Below are 25200 nucleotides of genomic sequence, written 5' to 3' on the forward strand. Positions count from 1 at the left end.
TATCAGGAACATGTTTATCTACAGCTACCTTACGGAGAAAAACAGAAGGTTTTGACAAACTGCTTGAGGCAACCTGGCAGGGAGGATGAACAAGGAGACAAAGGATGGGGACCTGTGCGAGACAGACCTGGGGAACACAGGCCAAGATTCCAAGAACTTCTACCACTGTCAATCTCTAGTACAGCTTGGTGTTAGGTCTGTTTGAGAGTCCAAACCTACAGGCCATGGCTGGCTCCTTGTCTGTGCATGACTTATGTCATGCATGTTAGAGGGAGCTTCTCAGCTGGCAAAATAAAGCTTACCTACCAGTATGGGTTTGACTGTATTGTCCTTAAAGCACTACAAAAGCAGATGTGTTAAAGGGCAAAATACAAAGTCTGAAGCACTGTGAATTGTGCAAGCAGAGCAAAGAGCACTGAAGGGGAGCTGAAGACTCTGTTGAACCTGCGATTGACCTGAGGCCATGGAAGACATGTTCCCTCTTTGAGGTAACTGGATCTTGAGTGTCACTGTCACAACCCAATAGCTGGGCTCAAGGAAAATTAGTTTGACAAGGTAACATTTCCCCTCTCACATGACTCTAGTCCTGGTGCTGGTGATCCTTTTGGTGTTGTGTTTGAACAGGGAAGTTTAGAGGCCAAAAGCAACTTCAGATTATGTTTTCCAGCAGTCCATGCTGGCGGCTTATACTGTCCATTGCACATCCCCATCCATTTCCATTACCCACCTGGGGCAATCGGGTTCATTCATTGCCCCAAGGCTGTACATGAGCCTCTCAGACTTCATCAAAACTGGCGAATCAGGGTGCATATCCCTTAAAACTCTCAATTCATCCTGCTCCCTGAACCCCGTCCTTCTCTTTTCTCCAGAACTCCTCACCTTTTTGAGCCACTCTCTCATGCCAAAGAGGACTCCACACGCTCTTCTCTTTCACTTTTAACAAATCAAGTAGTCATTGGCACAGGTTGATATAAGTGGTGTCCTTGCAGAGCAGAGGAGAAGTTACTTCACTCAGCTGCCACAGCACTCCCCCCCAGTGTGGATGTAGCATCTCCAGAGTTTCTTTGAGTTTCTTCCTATTTCATGAAACCTGGAAAGAGTAAGTTCTTCTCCACCTCTCCTCCCATTCTCCCTCCTACACAGCAGTGTTTAATCTCTCTCCTTCACAGCGAAATCAATTTTACTGCCTGATGCAAGTCTGGTAAAGGGTTACCAAATTGGTCAGGGGACTGGAGCTGAATACATGCAAGAGGAGGCTGAGAGCTGGGTTTGTTCAGCCTTTAGAGGCTCAACAGAGGAAACAGACTGAATCATCTCAGGGACAGATGGTGATGGGACGAGAAGCAATGGACACAATGAAAATCCAAATTAAACAGGAAACAAAATCCTTCCCCGTAGAAATGTAAAACTTGACTAGAGAAGGCCCAGTATCACCTGAATCTGTTGGATTTATGTTGAGTGAAGGTTGAACTAGATGACCCACTTCTGATTTAAACTATTCTGTGATTTTATGATTTCATTTACCACATCAAAAACTGTACCTTGCCAGACTCCATTGGGAATGAGCCTAATAAGGAGCAGCAGCAGAACAGGCAATGGGAGATGGAGATGCATTGTAATTGCATCTGCACTGCAGTCGTGACTGGATAACGTATGATAAAACAGCAATATAAACTCCAACTTTTGAGGTTGTGAGGAATGATGAACCATATGAATGGATTTTACTCATCATTGTGCTTCTTGATGTTTTACACAGTTGGGAAAGCATGAGCCTTTAGTAAAGGCCAAGGAAAACTCATCCCTGTCCTGTAACAGTGTCCCTGTAAAGACATCATCTCTCTATAACACTACAACTTGCATTCTCTGGGGCTGTCCTTAAGACTGACCACAGCATTACTGGTGTTTTTTTAGCATTTCAGGTTATTAAGTCAACAAAAATTTTATAGGTCATACTTTGAAATGCACTGCTTGCTTGTAATTTGTTTACTACTTTTCTATGGCTCATGGTAGGTTTAGAAACTGGAATGGTAAGGTTTTTATGGTTAAAAAAGCTTTCAGGAGTTATACTGATAGTAAAAGAAACTCAATAATATTAATTTTAATCTTAAAAAGCTTTCTTTGATTTTTTGATATAAAAAGCCTCTCAAAGAATTAAATTAAAAATCCACCACAGCGAGATGTTAATGAACATAGCATGAAAAGGCTCCAAACATAACAAACTGGCACTGATTTTCTGCATTAATAACCTCAGTTATCTAAATGCAAGATGTTTACTTTCAAGAAAGCAGTACAGTGCCCAGTACACATGGAAGACATTTTTTAATCTGGCCACCTCAGGGAGACCTCAGTAAGTGGAACAGACTGGTATTCAGGAGAGAAGCAGGCAGTGGTATAGCGGCTGTTTTCAGCCTAATGGGGAACAAGGGCGTGAAAAAGGCACCTGTACTGGGTTGGAAAGCAGAGACTATCTCCAGAGAGGCATTCACTCCTACCTGCTTGGGGTGACACCTGGCTCTGGGCATAGGCAGATGCCATTTGTGCATCTTTGGATGCAGTAACCATCATTTGCAACAGACACAAAAAACACACAGTCACTTGGCTGTGCTGAGCACTGTAGGTGGCAGTCAACTTGTGGAGACTGGCACAAACCCTTGGTGCTCTGGCTCAGCTGCCTGGGCTTCAGCCCTGCCTCTGTGGGCAAAGCACCACAGCAGCTGCTGCAGACCCTCGGGAAGAGCTGCAAATCCTGCTCTTGTTGGTGACTCTTGTACAACCACATATATCTAGGACAAAATAAGAATAAGAATATATGTTGGCTACCAACGCCTAATTATGTCCTTCATTGCATGGTAGGAAAACAGTCAGAGAGATGCATGTATTACTTTTAAATCATCCACTGATTTTTTTGTGCATGGTGCACTGCTTATTTCCTTTATGAATCACAGCCTGCCTCGGAGACTGATTATTTACCTGTTTGATTTTTAGGAGAGGGAACCAAATGAAAATAGCACTGGGCAGAGAACAACAAGCTGTTCACTGAGAGAGAGAGAGGGAATTTAGGGAGAAGACATCTTAATCTTGTTGTGAACATTTTTTAAAAGGAGAAAATGTATATTAGCAGGAATAAATTCTACTTATTTCCTCATAATTTCATTAGGAACTGGCATTTATACAGGATAAATGTCTTGGGTGGATCCCTATAACACTTCCTTTAATTTGCTTGCATTACATTTCTATTGCTCTGGGTTTCTCATCAACAGACACAGAGTGCTCAGGAAGCAAGACAACACAAAATAATGATTTAGCAGCAACTAATTTGTATACATACAAATAGAGTAATTCCATCAGCTTTAAATTATGAAAAGGAGGTTAGTTAAAAGCTTAGTGAATTAGTTAATAGCTAGCGCTACATGAGTAAGAAAAGCAGAAAAGTTTCTTACATCTAACTTTGTCCCAAACATTCCATCAAACAAAGGCATTTTCTTAATGATTAAAAAGCAAAATTAATGATCCATGTTATTGAGGCAATATAAGCTTCTCAACAGAGACTGTTAATAGCTTCCCTGAGTCGCTGCACCCACAGCCTCTCACAGCACTTGCCAAGCACCAACTGCCACAGGTCCCCTACCACAAATCCATCACAGCCTCTGGGAAAGGAACCGCAGCCTCCTGCAGTCCTGAACACAATCCTGCTAATTACGTGGAACGCAGAGATGGTGGCTAGGTATGCGGGAAGCCTGCAGGGCAGTTTTGGGAGAGCTGGGCAGAGCCCAGTAGGACAAGGGGCTGGGCACAGGCACATAGCAGACAGCCCCTGGGAAAATACTTGCCATCCCAGCCCTTGGTGCAACAGGCTCCTTCCAGAGCTCCCAGTGAGACAAGGCACAGTGCACAGGGTGTTCCTGAGAGACAGTGTTGCCCAGGAGAAAAAGTAAGAGCACTGGCTCTGCCGAGGGATAATTCTTCACTTGTCTTTCAACAAGCCGTTTATTGCCCCCTAAATATGGTTAATTTTGTGAAACCCTTTGAGGCCCTTTGGAAAAAGAGGGTCTGTGAGAACTAGATACTCAGCAATTTCAATCTATTTAGAAGGGAACAAGTCAAGCCCCCCTTCCAGATTCTTCATGTCAGGCTGTGCCTTGAATACTGATGTGCAGCCTCTTATGCTGGTTTGCTCAAAGGCTTGAGTAAGTGAACAGCGACCGAATAAGGAAGCGCTTTACTCATGAGAGAGACTATGGTGACAAAGTATCATCCTCATGACAGCAGGAGTGTGGTGGCCTTTTAATCTCACTGGCTTTCCCTGAAATGCTGTTGCCTTCTTTTACCTGCAGGCACTTGGCACAGTGAGGAAAAGCATCACATGGAAGAAAAACACTTGGAATGATATTGCATCTATTCTTCTCACTAAGCCACAAGGACTACATGATCTAGTTGTCCCTGCTAATTTCAGGGGGTTTGGACTAGATGACCTTTAAAGGTCCCTTCCAACCCAAACTATTCCATGATTCTATTTATACAGATTATGACCTTTTCCTAGCACTGTTTGCTGCAGTAAAACAGATGGTGCAGAGTTTCATTCTGATCCAGCACTTTGACCCATCTTTTTGACATGCCAGAAAAAGAGACTAAAGTGTGGTTCTGAACACACTAAAAGTTTGAGGCGTTGCCACCCTCAGAAAATAAAAGAAAGAGCATTTGCATAAGGATGCATCTTTCTGGTCCCTGTAAGTAAAATCAACAGGGAACAATTTTGAAATCCCATTTTTTGGAAAATACTTTTTCTCCTTTAACTAATTCTTCTGTACAAGTTGGTAATTTGACTGCAAGTAATTTCCATGATAAACAAAAAAATATAATGTGAGAAGCAGCTGAGAAGCTGATCTTCTCATTGAATCCCACTGTATTGCTGCTGAAGTCCTATGACTTCTTATGCACTTTAACATTTATGACATATTGTATTTCTGAGTTCCCCATTACACGTGGCATTCCACTCTGCACAACATACACAGAATAAATTGCAAAAGATTTCTGGGAAAAATAAATATAATTCAATAATTGTTCAAAACTTGTTGTAACTTCAAGCTATAAAGATAGATGTGGATAAATATTCAGGAGTGTTAGGAGTGAGAGCTAAAATTGGAAGAAAATGTTTGCTTAAATTTTCCCACATTAGCACTTCCATCCTCCCTACAATACAGAAAAGACAGAGGAGGTTCCTAGTGAGACAGTATTGAAGCAACAAATCACTGCTCTGACATGGTCAAAATAAGATAATGTAAAGACATATCTGGTTTCCCTAAATACTGGAATGGAAATTGCTAAGTTCTGAGTGCAGTCTAGAGACTGGTGAAGTGTCCTGCCCACAAACTGTAATTTTGTTGAAAGCACTGTGTTCTTTGGGTCAATTTCCTAGATGAACTTCCTGTTTCAGATGACATAGGAAAACCTTTTTTGCTTTCCCAACAGAATAAAATGTGAAGACATAAATGGCCTCTGAGGCACACACTGCCTTAAAGTGGTGTTACCACTGCTTGAGAAATTAATTTCACATTTTCCAACAGATATGTATCTGCCTCTGAATGGACACATTAAATGAGAAATTTATTTTAGAATCAGCTCCATAACTCCACTAACAGTTGCAAAGCATGTTGCAAATGTAATTACCTGCAATAGCAAGACTATTTAAGATATGTGACTGCATAATTAGGGTCTCTTCTGGTTCATCATTACAAGAGACTAACTGAGATTAAAACATGACTTGATTTTTATCTACTTCTTCACCTGATATTTCTTGGTAACTATTAACAGGACAGATAATAAAAAGAAAAATGTTTTGTTCGCCTCTTCAGTAATAGCCATTGCTAATTTCCATTACAAGTTGTTTTCTTCAGGCTTTAGGAAAAAAGAATTGCAATGACAATAAGCAATTTATTTCTGTGAACAGAAAAACCTTGACTTTATGGCTAATAATAGACAAGTAAATATTTTAATTTAGCAAGGAAAAATTGAAACATGTCAAAACAACATTAGAGTGAAATCTGACCATTAACACTAATGAAGAGAGGAGAGTTTTTCCATAATAGAATAGCAGCAAATTCTCCAGACATAGGAAAAATGCTGAAGTTGTTTACAGCCACTTGTGTACATCGTGAATGAATAAAAGATGTCTTGGCATTAAATATGAATCCAAAACCAGAAAATTAAGGCAAGCTTCTAGAAAGCAAGTCAGTGGCTGATGTCTTAGATCATGCACCTGAGATGCCAGAGGAAAAGCAGATCTTCTGTTAAAGCATTGCGTTGCAGGAAGACTATGACATAGTTGCCATCATGAAAATGTGATGGCATGAACTTGTACAACTGGAGTGCTGCAATGGATGGGTAGATCTTTCATCAGACCTGTCTTTTCCTCCACACATCCCAGGCACAGGCAGCCCTCTCTGCTCTACGTCTCTCATCATTTGAGTTCAATGACACAGGTACAGACACATCCACTGCCCATGCTCCCATCTCCATCCTCTCCTGTCCCACAGGCCAGAGCATGCATGGATTACAAGCAATAGTAGAAGATGAGACAGCTAAAAGTGCTGGAGGGAGCAATTACATCCTACATGATTTAAAGGTAGTTCCCTGGTTTGGATTAATATCTGAAGAAAGAGGTGACACCATTTCTCACATCACTTTCTGATGTGTAAGACCTAGTCTTTGGTGCATGGTGTGAGGCAAAATAAAGAGGAAAAGCCCAGGTGATGCACAGCCAGCACAGGAACACTGAGATACAATGCCACACAAGAGGATATGCAATATTCAGAGCAGTAATCAAGGCTGTGGATGAGCTGTATCCAGGCCCCCAGAGAACTATTGTTTACTCTGTACACCCCAGAGCCCATTATGCCAGGCAACAGAAGGATAACCATTACCTTTATTGCTAGAATTGCAGTGTAGAAAAATGTCATTAATAAGAGTAGGAGTTTTACCTGTCCATTTCTCCCTGCTGCCTTTCTGTGACTTCTCCATGCCTACTGAAATTGCCCTCGCACACAAACACTGAGCCAATGTGGGAACAGAGCTTATTTTAAACAAAGAGAAAACTGTTACATATCAAACTTTGAAAAGCTACACATGAAAAACTGGAGACACAACCCTACTTTTGCCAGTGGCTTCACCACTAACTTTTTTCTAACTCTCAGCTTATATACTGCTTATGTGTAAGGTTCTATACTGACATCTGGTTTTAATACAGGGCTTTCCACCACTAAAATTCTTGCTGGTATTGCCAACTCCGTTTTAAAACACAGAGACTGAAACCTATCTCTGTCCCAGTTATCTGCTTCATTCCTTTCTTGGAGCTTCCCATCCTGCTGACTAGTTTAGCTGCTGCAGGGTGGACAGCATGTATTCCAGCCCCACAGCTGCCTGGGCACCAGCACAGTTTCTGAAACAGCTCCTGTAATTTCATTTTACAGACTGGCAGTTTAGACCAGTGCCAATTGTCTCAGTACCTGTGAACTACAGCTGCTGAGCAGCTGCTAGACAAGTAGCAGCAGGGAGAACCAGAAGGGACAGGATGGGCTGCCAGGGACAGAATCCACTACAGACATCTCTGCTTTGGATCCCTGTGGGCTAGCTGTCAAGCAGGAATCATGAGGAGCATTGGTCAACAGAGAGCAGCAAATGCTCCACCCAGGTGGATATTGCCAGGAACCTCACCTCTAGTCACATCAGTGCATGTGGTGGCCCAGAGCTGTCCATCAGTCTTCCCAGCAAGGCTATAAGATTGAAAGACTTCCAGTGAGAACAAAAACAGAGACACAGTCTCTTGTAACAAGCACTGGTTCAAAAGCAGGCTAACATGGTCAACTCAGCTTTCAATTTGAGTATCAGCAATAGCAGTAAGTAGACAGTGACTGTGCTTTGATTATAAGAAAAGCCCAGTAAGTTGTTCTCTCTTTAAATATATCCCCCTACACCACAAACAGCTTTACTTTAACAGAAAGCACATTGGATCTTCAATGGAAACACAGCAGAGCTTGGACTGTGGGAACACAGCTGCTAAGCAACCTTACCAACATCCTGGCTATTCCTGCAAAGTAGCTGTGAATAATTACTCCTCCATGTAACCCTTGCCTTTCTGTCACAGCTCTTCCACAGCTGTATACTCTTGGAACTGCAAATGGGCCCAAACCAAACTCCCAGAGATAAAATTATTCTCATATTTAAGGAAATCTGGCAGGAAATCCAAACAGGTGTCTGCTGTCCCTCACTACAACTGGAGCCCTAAATATAAACAATCAAAACTTTCAAGGCTGTTTTTCTGTTTCAGATTCTGTGGTTCAAGCCAGTCTATACTTGTTTTCTCACTCTGATCTCTACTGACAGCAGCAACTTTAAAGACCAACCCATAAACCAAAAACTTTTACCAGTCTTTACAAAATACTTTCAAAATACTGACAGAAACAAAGCCATTTACTGCATTCACTGACTATTCCAACCACTTTTCCTGAATGTTGAGCTAGTGCTGCTTTGTAGGAAAAGGAGATTTTATTTCACAACTGAATGAAAGAAACCCAACCAACAGATTGTTTGGGGTAAAAGAATGAATCACTGCCTTCTTGGCACATGTCCATGTTAACAAAAGAAAGGAGCATTGCCCAACTTTACCTTGTTGTCTGGGAGGCTGTCCAGAGATTTACTTCCAAAGGATCCTGGTCTATTTAAACTCCCCAGATTAGGGACTGCACTGATTTTAAAAAACAGAATTCAATAGAAAGACTAAAGACTGCTGACCATGCTTCAGAAGTACTCAGAAAGCTGTTTGCATTGGATAGTAAATTTTCAGCACTACAATATTAGCACATAGTAAAGTTACATCCCTGAGAATGCAAAATTTAATGTGTCACTGGGATATTGCATCTGTAATAAATGTATCACCATATTATTGGACTATATAACTAATAGTTATATAACAGTTATAATATATTAATAATATTACATTACAAAGATTGAAATATCTAATATTGAAGGAGTTAATATTGATAAAAATAAGTGTGCATAACTGAATCTCCTGTGGCATTATGAGGTAGCTGGGAGATACATTTATTCTGCAGAGTTCTACCCATAGGAAATATTATTCCAGATCTTAGAAATTACAACCTCAAGACCATGATTTTCCATCTTTTCTAAGTATGTTGGACTGAAAATTTTCCATGGTGACTGAGGGTTCCAATATATTGCAGTTTAGCCTAGTAGTAACAACTTTGATTGTCCTCCACACCTGTCACAGAGCCATTAGAAAGCATCAGCAGAATCCAGAAGCCTAAATACGCATTGAAAACCTCTTCTTCCAAACAGTAAACATCAAAGTAGGCATATCGCTTGCCTAGGCAACAAGGCAACTGCCTTTGGGAAAGAGAAATAGTCTTGAGACTGAAGAACAGGAACTTTTTGGGAATGAGACACACTGCTTTCTGACTGCAGGCAGGTCATTTAACTTCTCTCTTATCCTGTGTCTGTTCAAGGTCAGCAAGTGGCCTTAGTGCCAAAGCCTTGAGCCATCAAAGCAGGATAGAGGAGACTTTCAAATTAAAGAAAAAACACTTGCACTTGGATAGGGCCATGATATTTTACCTTCACCAAAAACTTCTTGTCTTTCTCCCCCACTAGAAATGTGGGAAATCTCATACATAAAAGCACTACAACCTGATGCCTATAGGCTCAGGAGCACACCCAGAGCAAGGAGGAACAAAAGCACTGCACACACTGAAAGGAAATCACTGCATTTTCTCCCTCATAACTTACATACATGTCCCTGCTCCATCAAAAAACATGCACTTATTAAAGACCACCAGCTTGTTAATCTCAGAAATGCCTCAGTCTGTTCAGGAACTGAGAACCAAATTACATAGAATCATAGATGTGTTTAGGGTTGGAGAAGGCCTCTAAGGTCATCGACTCCAACCCTTAACCCTATCAATAATTTTAATGTTAAAACAATAAACCCATCATTTTTCCCCTTAAGAAGCTAAAAAGCTCTATAACTACTATAGCTTTGGTCTTACAGCAAATTTTTATGTTTTTAACTCTCACAGGAAAAGGCACATGAATGATATGTTTGTATTACTTGTTCTATTTTCAATGCAGTTTACAAAAATCAATTCATACATGCACTATGCTGCAAGACCTGTTTCATCCCATCACTAACATCCAAAAAATCAGTACTAGCCAAGTGTTCTCATCTACATGCATCCAGGAGAGCTGTGTTACTCAAACAAAACTGATTTTAATAGCCTATTGAAATGTCTCTAATTTTTCCATGTAGAAAAGACACACAGCTCTCTATCTATCTATACGTACATGGCCATCCAGTAATGAGGAAATTAAATGCATTTTCTTCCTGAACAATGCCGCCCCCACACACAATCCCAGGTGAAGCATGAAGTTGCAGAGAATTCACTGAGTCATTTGCTAACTCTTAAAGCTGAATGATACAAATAGCTTGAAATGAATGAAAACACAACTGTTTACCCTGAACAGAATATTCAGCTTCTGGGGAGGCAAATGCTCCATTCTAACCACATCCACTGGGAGCTTGGCAGCTTTATGCACTGTCGAACTGTCACTCTTTTCTCCTTTTTGTCAAACTTCTTCCTAGCTACTTGCACACAAACAATGGGGAAGTCCTTAAGACATTCTTATTGCCTATACATGCAATGCTGAGGTCCACTCGGTCAGACTGTGAGGACATTGTTCCTGTAGTCTTGTTAGATATTTCCATTGGCATGTGTGCACTAAGGCTTTGGCAGTAATTATCAGGGTTGCTTTGCAATCTTGTGTTGCATAAAACTTTTGTTGTGACCTTCATTTGCAATAATCTTAGCATTCAAAAAAAAAAATGCTAATGAAAACATTTTTATGAGGGATTAACATAGCAACAAATAGAAAAATGCTGTGTACTTTTAAAAAAATTACTAAATACTTTTCTCATGACTACCCTAATTAGAATATTAGACTAAATTATTTATACTGACCTTCTGAGCAAATCTAGTTCTTAAATTTAAGTTGCACTACTAAATGTAATAAAAACATTATTAACAGAGTGCTTGAAGATGCATACCTCATATAACACAGTAATACTCTTAATCACTGTTTTAATGCTACATTCATTTAGCACATGAAATTTGGGGGCCTCTCTACTAGAATCACAGAATTTCTAGGTTGGAAGAGACCTTTAAGATCACTGAGTCCAACCCATGTCAACTAGATCATGGCACCAAGTACCACATCCAGTCTTTTTTTAAACACATCGAGGGATGGTGACTCCACCACCTCCCTGGGCAGATGATTCCAGTATTTGACCATTCTTTCTGTGAAAAACTTCCTCCTTAATTCTAGCCTGTATCTCCCTTGGGGCAGCTTGAGACTGTGTCATCTTGTTCTGTCTGTTGTTGCCCAGAGAAAGAGACCGACCCCCAGCTCACCACAGCCACCTTTCAGGAAGTTGAAGAGAGTAACAAGGTCACCTCTGAGTGTCCTTTTCTCCAGGCTGAACAACCCCAGCTCCCTCAGTCGTTCCTCATATGGCTTGTGTTCCAAGCCCCTCACCAGCCTTGTTGCTCTCCTTTGGACATGCTCAAGCATCTCAACGTCCCTCCTAAACTGAGGGGCCCAGAACTGGATGCAATACTCAAGGTGTGGCCTCACCAGTGCTGAGTACAGGGGAAGAATGACCTCCCTGCTCCTGCTGGCCACACCGTTCCTGATACTGGCCAGGATGCCATTGGCCTTCTTGGCCACCTGGACACATTGCTGGCTCATGTTCAGCCAACTGTCAACCAGCACCCCCAGGTCCCTTTCCACCTGAGCACTGTCCAGCCACACCGTTCCTAGCTTATATCGTTGCAGGGGATTATTGTGGCCAAAGTGCAGGATTCAGCACTTGGACTTATTGAACCTCATCCCACTAGATTGTGCCCATCCATCCAACCGTTCCAAGTCCCTCTGCAAAGCCATCTGTCCCTCTAACAGATCAACACACGTTCCCAGTTTAGTGTCATCTGCAAATTTGCTAATGAAAGACTCTAAACCCTCATCCATGTCATCAAAAAAAATATTAAACAGAACTGGCCCCAGCACAGACCCCTGAGGGACACCACTAGTGACTGGCCGCCAGCTGGATGCAACACCATTCACCACCACTCTCTGGGTCCGGCCATGCAGCCAGTTCCTAACGCAGCAAAGAGTGCTCCTGCCCAAGCCACGGGCTGCCAGCTTGTCTAGGAGTATGCTGTGGGAGACAGTGTCAAAGGCCTTGCTGAAATCCAAGTAAACAACACCTACAGCCTTTCCTGCATCCACTAGGCAGGTTACCTGGTCATGTTTAACCACGGTGGTTAAACATGACCTACCCCTCCTAAACCCATGCTGACTGGGTCTGATACCCTGGCCATCCTGTAAATTCTGTGTGATGAGACTAAATATAAACTGTGCCATTATTTTGCCAGGTACTGAGGTCAGGCTGACTGGTCTATAATTACCAGGATCCTCCTTTGCACCCTTTTTGTGAATGAGTATCACATTGGCCAGCTTCCAGTCATCTGGAACCTCACCAGTGAGCCAGGACTGTTGGTAAGTGAGGGACAGTGGCATTGCAAGCTCGTTTGCCAGCTCTCTCATTACCCTGGGGTGGATCCCGTCTGGTCCCACAGATTTATGAACATACAAGCATTTCAGCAGTTCTTTGACAGCCTCCTCTTGGACAATGGGGGGACCACTCTGCTCCCGGACACCATCAACCAGCCCAGGCATGCAGGTGTCTCGAGGGCAAGTCATCTTCCCACTAAAACTAGAGGCAAAATAGGCATTAAGCACTTCTGCCTTCTCCTCATCTGCAGATACTAAGTTCCCTCCCTTGTCCAATAAAGGACAAAGGCCGGTCTTATCCTTCCTTCTAGCATTAATATATTTATAAAAACATTTTTTATTATCCTTTACAGAAGTTGCCATTCTAAGTTCAAACTGAGTTTTGGCCTCCCTAATTCTTTTTCTGCATGCTCTAGCAGCCCTCTTGAATACTTCCTTAGAGACCTGACCCTCCTTCCAAAGCTGATACATCGTTTTTTCATTCCTAAGTTCCTCCAAAGCCTCCTTGCCCAGCCCGGCTGGACGTTTACCCCATTGACAGATCTTTCGGCACACAGGGACAGTCTGTTCCTGTGCTCTCAAGATCTCTGTTTTGAGGCATGCCCACCTTTCCTGAACTCCTTTGTTTTCAAGGGCTGCTTCCCAAGGGATGCTCTGAATAAGTCTCCTAAACAGGCCAAAGTCTGCCCTCCGGAAGTTCAATGCAAGAGTCTTACTGGTGCTCCTCCTGACTTCACCAAATATTGAGAACTCTATTATTTCATAATCACTCTGCCCCAAGTGACCTCCAACCACCACATCTCTATTTGCAAACAGCAGATCTAACATAGTCCCTCCCCTGATGGGTTCACCCACCAGCTGCAACAAAAAGTTGTCCTCCATACACTCTAAGAATTTCCTGGACTGCCTCTTTACTGCTGTATTAAGTTCCCAGCAGATGTCTGGTAGCTTGAAGTCACCCACAAGAACAAGGGCTGATGATACTGAAATATTACCTAGCTGTTTATAGAATAAGTGATCTACCTCTTCTTCCTGGTTGGGTGGACGATAACAGACTCCCAGTAGGGTGTCAGCCTTGTTGGCCTTCCCCTTAATTCTTACCCATAGACATTCGATTCCATCTTCCTTAGTTTCAATTTCTACATCATCAAAAGTCTGCTTAATATAAAGGGCCGCCACCCCTCCTCCTCTTCTTCCTTTTCTGTCTCTTCTGAGGAGCTTGTATCCAGCCAGTGCAGTATTCTAGCTATGTGGAGCCATGGCCTCCAGCTCTTCTTGTTTGTTGCACAAACTGTGTACATCGGTGTACACGCACCTCAGCTGGGCTACTGACTTCACCCCTAACTTAGCCTTGCAACTCTTGGGCCTGCTTCTAGATAGCCCAGCTGCATCCCCTTCCCCCTTTAAACCTAGTTTAAAGAGGTGTTAGGGTTTTTGGTCCCTTCCTCTTTTTCCATTCCCTTTGTAGGTAATTCCTGGGCCAGGAAGAAGGCACCAAAAAAATCAGCTGTAAGGACAAGAGCCGTGGCAGAGCAATCCTGTCCCTTTTCTTCTAGGGACAAGGTTCATCCTGCAGGATATTAATTGAGTCACTTTGTTGTGTACTACAGAAATGTTCCACAGCTTGATGTACTGTGGAGGGGATAGGCATTTAGGTAATGGTTTCAGGGTTCTTATCAAAATCTATTATCGTGCGATCCACAGTTGTGGAAGACAAAAGTCCTGAGGATTCATAGGAACATTCCAGCTGCATGTGTTGCAGCATACACCAGAGCATATGTCCCAGTTGAGACAGCTACTATACACAGAGCATCACCAGACGATTTCAGAAAGCTTCAACCCATATAGAGTAATACCTTACCACATCAGAAGGCTTCAGGTGTCTGCCGATACAGAGGAACCCCATACCACTTCAGAAGGCTGCAAGCATCTACCCTTCTTGTTCTTTAGCCCAACCTTTTATATCCCCATGTTAATGCACTGCACCTGTGTGCCCTTTCCTGATCGGTCAGTGCACCTCAGCACGTCACAGTGCATTACCTCCAATGCTGCTCACCTGCCCTGCACAGCTGTAGCCCATTGGGGATCAGGCTCTGCCACAGCCCCACTCCAAATTATCACAACCTGTGTATCTACAGGCATGCTGTGCAAATGTAAAATTCACTTCTCAGCCTTTACTAGCTATCATCCCATTAGCAAAAGTGTCCATTTAGATCTCATTTTTGTTGAGCCTTTTAAACATCTGTCTTCGTGATGTTCGAGCTTTGGTACAGTCCATGTTTGAAGACTGACTTTTGCCTCTCATATTTAAATTAACTTACTTTGGGTTTTATGATCAAAGGTTAGACCACATGGTGAGGTGGTAGGGAGAACAACACAAGGTGTAGACACTTTTATTTGAAAATAGACTGACTGGTGTAGACTGACTTTTATTTGAAAATAGACTGACTGGTGTAGGAACTTTATCTTAGGAAAGGATAAACCAGACATGATAAACAGATATGACCCAGTCATGCATCTGTAGTACTCGCTTTAGTGAAGTTCAGCAGTCCCAGCTGGTGTGTTCGGGAGACTTATTAATGCCTTTTCTAGTCTTTCTGGCTGGATGGCCAGATAATTTAGTTACAACAGTACTTGTAAAACTAAACTCAATGCAAGTAGTGGTTATTTCAACCCTGTTATTCCTTCCCAGGAGTGCCAAGCAAAGGGAAGAAAATTAAAGGACTGAAAAAGCAAAGCAGCTCTTCTCAAGGCAGGCATACTTTAGAAATACATACTTAAAAACATCTTTAACAAAACGCCAGAGAGTAAGAGACACAACCAGGTCAAATAGCCGGGGGAAATATTTGTTACCACAGTGTATTCTGCAAGCATATTCAAAGTCCCCTGAGACAGAAAAATATCATGTATTCTCCTTCTAACCCTGCACCACAGAGCAACAGATAGGTTGCTGGTTCTGGACCTTGCAAAGGAAATTCAAAATACTGCCGTTTTCCTGTTCACATTACAAAGTTAATTGTAAAATTGATACAGACTGAATGCTAACAGAATGGTTTGCTATGTTTTATAATATCATGCATTTTAATAAAATTATCATCTGCCTATACATTTTCTGCTACTTCTAATGCCTTGATTTATATCTCTAGGAACTGTTTGCCTGCTCTAGATCACAGTAACACCAAAAAACCCCAATTATTCATGACCATTTGAATACTGCTTAGAGTGTTTTTGCTTTCATTAGGTTTGCTAATGTAAACAACTGAAGTAAACCAATTACTCGAAAAGGGATTGTTGACTTGTTGCACAGATTTTGAGAGTGGTAAAGACAAAGGATGGAAGCAAGAGTTCAGAGTACTCCAAATTGGGGGATACAATGTGAAAATGCCTGACATTGCTAATAGTACAGGGTCTTTACCCAGTTGTGCATTTCAGCTTTTTACAAGGAGGTGCACCTTCCACTATCCACTTACTTCTAACATTTCAATGAATTATCCCATGTTATCAAATTCTCCCAGGACAGAGATCCACACTCACAAGCTATGGAATATCTTCTGGAGTCTATTTACAACAGGTAATGTAGCATGACTTAGGGATTTTGACAGGGGAACATACTGTCTCTGGACTCATGATGCTCAGGAGGGCTGGCATTAGTCTTGCTGACAAATCTGAAATAGAGTGCAAACCTCCCAGAGAGGTGCCAGGGGAAGGCATGTGCTATCAGTGAAACTGTGCAGGATACAGGCCTTCCTCCAAGATCATCACCCCAAAAGCAAAATGCCAGTTTTACAGCCAGTAAGCTGTTGAGCAGTATTTAATTATGTGGCATTCTGAAGAAAAAATTAGTGACTAATATACAAATATAAAGAAGATTTTCCTTTCAGACTTTGACTTAAATGTGTCAATGACAGTGACTGAAACTCTGTTTTCTGACTGACCTGAAATTTAACATTAGACTAAGTTCTGATTTGCTCTCCAGATGTGTCAGGATAACATACGGCTCTGCATTGTGCAGGCTAACCCAAGTGAAAACAGAAGGTGGAGTAAAGCATTACAAAGCCATGGTGCTATAGCAAATACTTTTTAAAATACTTTTTTAAGCCATTTATTGGGGTTTAGGCAGTATGTAACTCTGTCACAGAGTTAACTATTAAAAAGGCAACAGTTTTAGGCACTGCCCCACAATGCAAATTATAAAACAGGTGAACATGCCATCTGGAGTGATATGAGCCGAATACACAGGCACTTGCTACATTTAAAATGACAGCCCAATCCACAGGAGGAATTACAAGGAGAACAAAACAGACAAATGCTCTTTTGATCGCTGCCGTTAATTTCCTGGTTCTGTGTGCCCATGTTTGCCTAGTCCCAGGTAAGTGCTGGGTGTGCAGTGCGACGGTTAAAAGGCCGGTGCTATTTTTAGCTGTGTACACATTGCAAGGCAGCAGAAATGTAGGGCAATTCACACCAGCACGGCACAGGTAATTCTTGCCTGAGAGCATGCAGCCCTCTAACTGCTGCTTGAAAAGAGAGAGTCACAATCCTGGTCAAGTCCTGCTTTATAATATCTTCATATCAAAATCCAGTGCAAATATATATGCCCTCCAACATGAGTGGCCAAGTGGAATGGAAGTTTTTGTCTGTGGCTCTGTTTAAGCAGGCAAAGTCATGAAACAGGGCCACCATGTGACTCTCAAGGCAGCCTCCCTGCCTTTATGACCTGAAAAACTTAGTTCTGGCCAACCTGTTTTAAATTCTGGGTTGGCACTGGCTCTGGGTTCATGCAGAATGCAGAGGGACTCTCAGAAGGCAGGTCAACATCCACCTCAGCCTCCTTGCCTATGGCCCAGCAGCCAGGGTGAGGGCTCAGGGGCACAGGCTCACCACAGCAACCTGACCAGGGCCCTGAGCGAGCTCTAGAACACTCTGGCCAACAGGTTGACTAAAGGCATTCAATTTGTTGACTGTCCATATTGCAGGGTCTTTGTACACTTTTCCTTCCCATAAAGATACTATTGGGCACTGTTGTCATCTGCAGAGACCTCTGTCCTTCTAATAAGTTTTTCCAGTATTTAGACACAGAGGTTCCAAGATGCAATTGGAGCTGTCATTCTACGTGGAGTGGTACGCAGGAGAGTCAGCAGAAATTTACTAGGGGTTTTGGGCAATGAAGCAGCTTTTGCTACTGAGAGGAGAAAAGAAACACAGCTGCAACCACAAGCTGGTCCTTGGAGGTGCCAGAGGAGTTTGATGTCAGCACAGAAGATGGCCTAGAAGGAGGGTAAGCATGATAACACCAGGAGAGGGAGCTGAGCCCTGCAAAGACAAGGCAATGTTAAAAGAACCATCCATGCACACTCTGTGCACCTCAACAGGCAAAGAAAGAATTGTTGTTTGGGGTAGAGCTAAAAACAATGAGATGCAGACAGCAAAACAAAAACATCATTAAGGCTGAATATTAGGAAACATCTGAAATGATGAGTAAGTGGCACATTTAAAAATTAAAATATAAAAAAAACAAACAAAAAATCTGTGCCTGACCTGCTATTTTACCATACTACAAATTCTGATTTAACTGCAGAAATATATGTTAAGTTGAATGGAGTTCCCACAGAGTTATTAACAGAAAGGCTCAGGGTGAGAGAGGTGATGGCTTAGCTACCTCTCAGTAACTGTCTGCAGATTATTTAATGTCTGTAATGTGCTTTAAAGAAGAAAACCACTGAGTGCTTAGAAAATTAGAACAAAAAAAAAAAAATCCCCAACAGTGGCATCTATTAAATTACAAAATAACCTCTCCAGGGAAGCCTCAGAAGTATTGTCACTAAATAAATTTAAAAGTGAACAGCTTGAAATGTGTTTACTATAGGAAAGAGACCCACATTTTCCCCAAGGAAAAGAGATGAAATGTCCTAAGGCTTCAATAGTCTTTTATCTCCAATTTTTTATTGCTCTTCCCTGATGCACAGGGGAGAGAGATGATTATTTAAAATCTTTTTTTCCCCTCTGGAGCTGTCTAGTGAAATGTGCTGACAGGTACTATCCATCGACCGTGTATTCCAGGTAATTCACAAGGCAGGCAAGCACAGGGGCCCACATGCCTTCACAAAAAGCAAGAGCATTCTGAAGGAGGAGGCAGCTTCTCTTTGAGACCAAGACAAGCTGCCAGCCTTTGCCATTTTCAAGGAAGATTAGAAAAAATGTTACCCAGGCACACACACAGACAGATGCACACAGCAAGAAACAAGCAACAGTTTAGTCAATCCTAGGCTGTCATGAGATGCTCAAAACAAAAGGAAGAGGCAGCCTTCTCTTTTTCCTTATGGTCCTACTGCATCTGGCCCATAAAAAAAAAGAGAAACTCTCTTCCTATCACTGACAAGAACTAGGACTGAAGTTGTTTATATTCCCAATATAAAGGCAGAAGGAGGGGCAGGGATAGGAGAAAGAGAAATGGGAATTTAAAGAGCGAAGTCAGCTGGTGGAAGAAGGGATTCAGACAATGCCACAGCAATAAGAAACTCAGTTGTTTTAGCTCTGATTTCCCATTACCTCAAAGCTACATTCCTGTCTGGGATGGTTATGGATTGCAGCGCCCATGCTGTGGGCACCTCACCTGACAGTTGTATCTGTATGGAGTGGGCTAGAGGCTCCAATGAGGTTTATTGTAGCCTGCAGGTTAGGGCTGCCTCGAGTGCCCTGTGAGCCCTGAGAGGCACTGTCAAGTCTGGAGCAGGATTCCCAAGTCACAGAGCAGCCACCATTACGGTGAGTACCAATTACCACAGGAAGGCCCTTCGATCTTGTGAGGTGAGGCTGAAGTGTGGGCAGCCCTTTGAGGAGATTCAACCCCTGTCCTCCAACAGAACTGTTCTGTGGCTCTGCAAGAATGAGAGGTGACATGGTGGCAGACACTGTCTGAGGGAGGGAGCTAGGATCCAACACAGGAGATGTCATCAAGGGCAGCAGGGAAGATAAAATGCAAATTTTTTTTATCTTGTACGCAGCTTCAATACTTCCATTAAGTTACATTTTCTATCATTACTTGATCACCTGTAGGTTTCTGTAGTAAATGGGAAGTACAGTAAAAAATCTGGAAATAATTTAATGCTCTTGCTAAGATAAGTGGAGTATATAAAAGTTTTTTCAAGAATACACACATGGATCCTCAGAATAATATGTTAATACAAAGTTGTCATCTCTGCTTAGCAGTAAAGGGCTCATATTTTTTCCTCTGCATAAAGCAAGGTGTTGTACAGATAATCTTCAGACATGAAGATGTTTGGAGGCCACATAAACCTTCAGGGCAGCAGGACAGAGAAATATAAATTGAAACTCCTCAAACGATGTCCTCATTTCCAGCTACACTCTATAGGCCAGCACATGGAAGCCAGGTAAGAGTCTATAAACTCCATTTCCAAAGGCAATCAGACAAGTAGTCCAGAGGCAAGCAGGAACAAAAGACACTGGTCACTTCATGCAAGGTACGTTGGTACGACCGGCCACTACAGAGCTCCTAATGAAATTTTGCCATGCAGCATCAGCAGTAGCTAATGAGGATGGATGGCCACTGTCTCACCTTGTTTTTTAATCTTCATGGGCTTTTAAGGTAACTTACCCAATCCCAGAATTTGCAAACAATTCATACGCTGTTGGTAAATCCAGATCTCCCATCACTGCTTGTCCTACTTTCTGGGCCAAAGTCTCAGTACTGCAGTACAAAGCTGCAAGCCAAGTATCATAATTCAGGGAAGAAATTTGAGCTGCAGCTCAAAACCCAAGATGCTTACAAGGGGAATATTTGATGTAGAAAGAAACCTCATATTACAGGATCTTTACAAGTTTGACATCAGAAATCAATCCAGAACTCTATTTCTCAAAGTACTCAGGTACTCAAACTGCTTATTTCACAGTGTAACTGTGCAGGATACAGGCTGCATCTTATTGGAAAATTACTTGATAGCCAACTGCTGCACTATGAGAATTAGAACCAAAGTTCAATTTTGAGATATCTTTATATTGAGTGAAATTTGTCATTAAAATTCATCAAGTGTATCAGCAAATTTGACTGATATACTAGAAAATTTTTCAAAAAGTATATTTAAACTAAACAAGAAAATCAGGATATATTCTAATAAAACCACCAGATTGTTGTAAATGACATACAATTTTTTTTTAATTAGAGGCTTGTTTTATGATAAGGTATGTTAATATTCATATTTGCTCAGGGAAAATAAAGTCACAGTACATGTGCCAAACCTCATTACAAAAGCATATGATTCTAATCTATTTCTAAAATAGATTTCTAATTTTTAGAAAAAAAACTATGATTTCATATTTTCTAAAATATAATTTCTAACTCTAAAAACAACAACAAATCTTGTTTTATTACAAGTTTCTTGTAGCATATCCATGTTACAAGGCAAACCAAAATACAACACACTTTGAATAAAGCCTCATGAAATAACTGAATGAAATACTTACTGTATGAAATGGATGAATCACTAACAAGCAACTTCTCAGCTTTTTTCTTAATAACCAGTGATCTATTCACTTTCCTTTCTTTCAAAAACATATGGTGTAAACAACTTTCCCAAATCTTATTGATGTACTGATAGCAAACATCCTGAGTAAAAGATTCATATTTGACCAAAACAGCCAAATCATAGGATGCCTTTTCAGAATTTTATCACATTGTTTCACTTCCTACAGTTCAAATAAGCAATTTATTTTCTTGTATATAAATGGCTAAAGAAAGCACATAGGATTGACTTTAGGGAATTTCTGAACTATTTCACCCCCACAGCTTTTTGCTTAGAACTCTCAATGTGTGATGATCACATTTTAGGAAGGCATTTGAACGTACTTTGTTCAAAAGTCCTGGCATGGCCAAAAAGACACAATTTAGGAGCAAAGCCAACTATTACTGTCACTGAATCTTTAGCTTGCAATAACTCAATTTCTTTGACTTGCAATCACACAATATTAATCTTGATCTATTTATTTCATTAAAAAAAAGGAGAATACTATTAAGTCTCAATAATGATAAAGGTGAAACTGGAACACAAATCTCATAGTACCTATATGCCTTCTCCACTTTACACTCACCTTGCCACTGCCCACCTTGATCCTAAGGTGACTGACCTCTCACCATATATAGGATTTTATATACACTGGATCCTTTCTGTTTGTTACTCCTAAAAGCAATTTCACCCACTTGTCAGGTCTGCCTTTATTTAACCATTACTCATTGACCATTTATGTGTTGTTTATAGCTCTGGGGGCTCAAGTATCATCCCATGCCCTCTACTGACATCTCAGATCTGTGCTGTGCAGTGCATCCAGTAGCTTTCCTTTTGAGACCTGTGCCATGATACCACATTTATAGTCCTCTACTCCACATCATTTTGCTAGGGCCCTGCATTCTTCACTCCACAAAAAATAACCACTTGGTAATCTCAGCTAAAGTAAAATTATGGTTAAATCACACAAAGCTAAGCAAAAGCAAAACAAATTGTGTCATAGTCACCTGGTTACAGCTGGAAATTGCTGCTCCAGCTAAACAATGTAAAGTAAAATCCCAGACAGGTCAAGACAAGCCCAGACAAAGCCATTAAGTCCTGAGGCCTTACAGAGCTCATGCAGACCCTCTGGGCTGTTACAAACAACAGCAATGTGTGTTACCATGAGTACAGTAAATACTGAGCTACAGGGCTACACAGAGTTTGGGTGTATGGGAGCCTACAAATGTAGTTCATCCTTGAAAGCTCAATCACATAGTCACAGTGCCTCACAGCCAGAGAAGGGAACTTGGGTCAACCAGCCTCCTCTTTGCAGTCACTTCTGTCTCACCTGGAAATAATTGACTTCTCCTAACCAACAGTGGTATCTATCCTGACCCAGCTAACTGGAGACTCTACTGTTTCGTTCCTACCTTGATGAAAGCCAGTCTGCTTTAGAGAAGGAAAAATTTGTAAGATTTCTTTTGCTGGTTGCTGGCTTTCCCATGTACTTTAGCCCAGGCGAGAGCATACCGGGAAATGTTTCTCTCTCTGTCTGGATGAGCAGGACCTGGCTTAATACAGTGCCATAAATGGGACCATAGACCTAGGAGCCAGTTTAATTGGGTTCTATTCCCAGTTTTTCAGCAGTTTCTCGCATGACTTTGGGGAAGTCACTGGTAATCTGCTTCTCCTGCTAAATTGAGGCAGTATTGTCCCTTAAGCCGTTATGCCAAAGCAGTTCAACAGTTATAGATAAAATATGCCATTTAAATGCACACTACTATTTTATAATCCACAAACTCACCTCCAAGCCAATTTTGTCATTTCTGACACAGACCCTTTAACTTGCACTGAATTGCTGCATCAGGCCTGAATGACAGGTCCCACTGAACAGTCACCTGAAGCAAGCACCGCATGTATGGCTGGATGAGCTGCAAGAAGGAAGCTGCCCTACCTTCTTTGATCCCATTTTCGACTGAAATTCAATCATACTCTGGAAGGGAGCAGTGGGATGCTGTACTTTTCATCAGCATTCTTCTGGGAGAAGCCTAGGAAAAAAAAAAAAAGGAAGGAGGGAAAAAACTTATAATACTTCATGCTGTAGCTCCTTTATTTTTCTTCACTTGGTCCTGACCTTGCCAGCTTCAAAACAGCTCCTGCTGTGCAGCTCCCTATGACACGCTTAGAGCAGCTCCTGTGCCTCAGAAACACGTGCTATTTGTGCCCACTTCACTTATTCTCCATTTTAGACCAGGCTGAATAGAACTTGGAAGCCAACAAAAATTCAGCTTTGTTTAACTGAAGGTTCAAGGTCACAAACATGTTAAATTTAATGGACTTCCAGGGAGGATTTTCTTAAACCCTTGGCTGCCCCTTTGCTGACTGATCCCAGCTCCCAATCACACTATCATTTTTATTTTGCCCTAAAACAAAAATGCAGAGATGCCTATATTCACAATTACTCCTCACTGCTCTCTAAGGGACAAATTGTCAAAAGATGCTTAGGTTATCTACCCACTGATATTTGAAAAGCAACTCCTCATTAGTCCTGCAAGTGCAAGTGGAGTCTTGGAGTTACCACAGGGAACAAAACACAAAAAAAAAGAAAAAAAAACCCTCACAGTTTTTTTTAACATGGTTGGCCTCCCTGCCAGGCTAGTGGAGAGTTATGAACATTGCTATAAGCACTGAGATACTACCCCATCCTGTTTTCTGCAACGTACCTTAGTGCTTTATGCTGCTGATGTGCATGCTTCAGGTTGCAGGCAACATTAAATGTCATGAACTTTCATATAAAATTCACAACAACTGCACATTAATTATTTTGTATCTCAGATTTATACTGATCTTTGCAAAAGGTAGTATACCTTTAGCAATTCTTTACTATACCATTTATGAGACATTATGTCAACAGGTGATTGCTTCTATTAGTGATTATTCTAGAAGTAGAAATTACTGAGGAGTGAAGTTGTTACATGAGTGGTTTGTATTAAAGCATTATACCAAGTCAGCTTTCTTAATGAAATTATTACCTAAATACCCTGATGCTATTTATCTTCTCCCTCTTCACAATAATTCTTCAGCTTATCTTCTGTTTTTAGGGCATTTGTCTTCTCCAATTGCTCAAGTTAACGAGTTTAACCTAGGTCTTCCCATAAGGGTCTATCAACTCACACAGAGACACTAAAAGCACAAAAAGCCCAAACTGCAACTTTCATTCATTTTGCCCCAAACCAAACAATTCCTGAGGGCTGCTCTCAAATGGAAACAGTCCCACGTGATTCAGACATTCTCATGTGTTTTTCTTTACTAGAATTTATATAGCATTTTTTTTCAAGGAGTACTTCCACTCCTTTGCTTATGGCAGTTAATGAAGCCAGGCCTGCACAGAGAGAGGGTATTTAATGTTACAGCACAGAGGTTACTCAGCCCATGTAGCCACGTGCCTGTTCAGCACTGCACATTTCTAGCACTCTCTCTGGTTTATTTCTAAGTACTCCTACTCAAAGGTCTCCTATAATTAGGCCAAATGCAATCAATTCATAGAGTACCATTGTTTTCCCATGTTTCAAAGGAGTTCTTCAGGGCTGTTACTTACTCTGAATTGATTGAGCATGGGGATTACTTTATCTCCAGGGGAAATGATGATCAGCATTTCCCACCCAGCTCCAGAGCTGTCTTTAACAATTTATCTTAATAACATCTTTGTGTTTTGAGTCAGAAGGAAAGAGATCAAAGCAGAGAACACGGCGGGCATATTCTCAGGATTAAAATTGGCCAGAGGCAATCAGCAGAACAAGTAAACAGCTCTTCAGCAGTCTGAAGAAAAGCCTCATCTAATGTGAACATTTTTGTGCCCCTGCAAGCTCTCACCCAGTTAGCCCTGCTGGCTTGGAAGGTCACATCTGCTGCTCATGTTATTTCTTGTCATCATCCCATCCCTATTGCCCTTTTTCACCCTTGAACGTCATTAATGAATAACATTACATCAACTCTTTTGGTTCCATAAGAGGAGAGCAAAGACCTGTATTCCTTAAGGAAACAGGCTGATCTTACAGTT

General features: G+C 41.5%; 1 long non-coding RNA gene across 1 annotated transcript; it reads right to left on the bottom strand.

Moving 5' to 3' along the window:
* Positions 1-2319: 2319 nt before the first annotated feature.
* Positions 2320-14560, bottom strand: LOC135449375 (uncharacterized). The gene is made up of 3 exons (XR_010440736.1): positions 14501-14560; positions 7711-7769; positions 2320-2783 (listed from the first exon to the last, which is right to left on the bottom strand). It is a non-coding gene; the product is annotated as an uncharacterized LOC135449375 (long non-coding RNA).
* Between the last annotated feature and the right edge of the window lie 10640 nt (positions 14561-25200).

This window comes from Zonotrichia leucophrys, chromosome 1 (assembly GCF_028769735.1).
Source record: "Zonotrichia leucophrys gambelii isolate GWCS_2022_RI chromosome 1, RI_Zleu_2.0, whole genome shotgun sequence".
Lineage (NCBI taxonomy): Eukaryota > Metazoa > Chordata > Aves > Passeriformes > Passerellidae > Zonotrichia > Zonotrichia leucophrys.